The 1,370-nt window shown below is 35.4% G+C and overlaps 1 protein-coding gene across 1 annotated transcript in view; it reads right to left on the reverse strand.

The window, feature by feature from the left end:
* The window catches only part of LOC116702711 (uncharacterized), a 9,828-nt gene extending 8,555 nt beyond the window's left edge, over positions 1-1,273 (reverse strand). The window contains exon 1 of the mRNA XM_032537078.1: positions 1,199-1,273. The gene's annotated coding sequence lies outside the window, so the exon portion shown is untranslated. The remainder of the gene's footprint in view (positions 1-1,198) is intronic.
* Between the last annotated feature and the right edge of the window lie 97 nt (positions 1,274-1,370).

The raw sequence follows: 1,370 nt of genomic DNA on the forward strand, positions 1-1,370 counted from the left end.
TGTGTGTGTGTGTGTGTACTGTTTATATCTATCTCAGCTAACAAATAATCATTAGTTCACCTCAACCTACAACAGTAAAATCGTACTTTAACATTAACACACAAACCATATTAATCTATGGTTTGCTATGCTATATATGCTGTATAATAGTAGAAAAGTCACAGGGAATATTTTAGTGCTTTGAAAACTTTGAATACTTATAGTTTTTTTTCTGATTATGGATTTTATGTACTTTTACTCAAGTAACAATTGAATGCAGGACCTCTACTTGTAACAGAGTATTTATACACTGTGGCATTGGAACTTTTATTGAAATAGAAGAATGGGAATGGTTCCACCACCAGAGCATGAGTTCTTGTTTCAGTGATGTTGAGACAGGATGTGCACAGATCAGCGGAGAACAAAATGTTTGGTTCCATCGCCCTCTGCTGGATGGCTCAGTTCCTTTCTACTGATACAAAATATGTTGCTGTAATTCATTTTTGCTCCAGATGTAAAGTTACAAATTGAAAAGGTAAAAATGTCAAGACAAACGAAAAACATTTAAACACATTGGTTTCATTAAATCAATAATCACCCCACAGCTCTGCTCCTAAATATAGTCTTTGTGATTGGCATTTAGACCGTCACGGTAAACTCTTCACTGAAACAATAAATAATAATAATAATAATAATAATGTTTTAAACATGCAGACCTGTGTACTTCTACTACCTTATACTTCTACTCCACTACATATTAGAGGGAAATATTGAACTCTTTACTTCACTACATGTATATGAGTTACGTTACCGCTTGTTTTTCAGATTTAGATCGTGCATACAAAATATAGGTAAACTAATTCATGATGCATTATTATAGATTAAGCTACCCAGCTGAATATCATCTTTGAAGTTAGCTACCAGCCGCAACATTAAAGTAATAAACACATAATGCATCAATAATTATAATACAGTTCTATAGGCTAGTATGTAGAATTCTAAAAATGTGCTATTCTGCAAACCTTTAGACTTCTTACTGAATGCAGGACTTTGTCTTGGAAGACAGGGTTTCTACACTGTGGTTTTGCTACTTTTACTGAAGTTATCTAAATATCTAATTAAATAATTCTAGGACCACTGCTAATAATCAATCAGTAGCATCACATCATGTTTGATATCCGTGAGCAGGCTGGATACATCGGTACTGAACATGACTCACATAGATTTAGGATTCAGACAGTGCCGGTCCTCTCCTCCGTCAGGAGCCTCCTTTCTTCCTTACCTTCTTCTTTTTCTTTTTGTTGTCCTGACTCTGGCTCACTGTTTACCGGTTGCCATGGGAACAGGACCCACAAACAAACACACACACACACACACACACACACACACAC

The sequence above is a fragment of the Etheostoma spectabile genome, chromosome 15, assembly GCF_008692095.1.
Source record: "Etheostoma spectabile isolate EspeVRDwgs_2016 chromosome 15, UIUC_Espe_1.0, whole genome shotgun sequence".
NCBI lineage: Eukaryota > Metazoa > Chordata > Actinopteri > Perciformes > Percidae > Etheostoma > Etheostoma spectabile.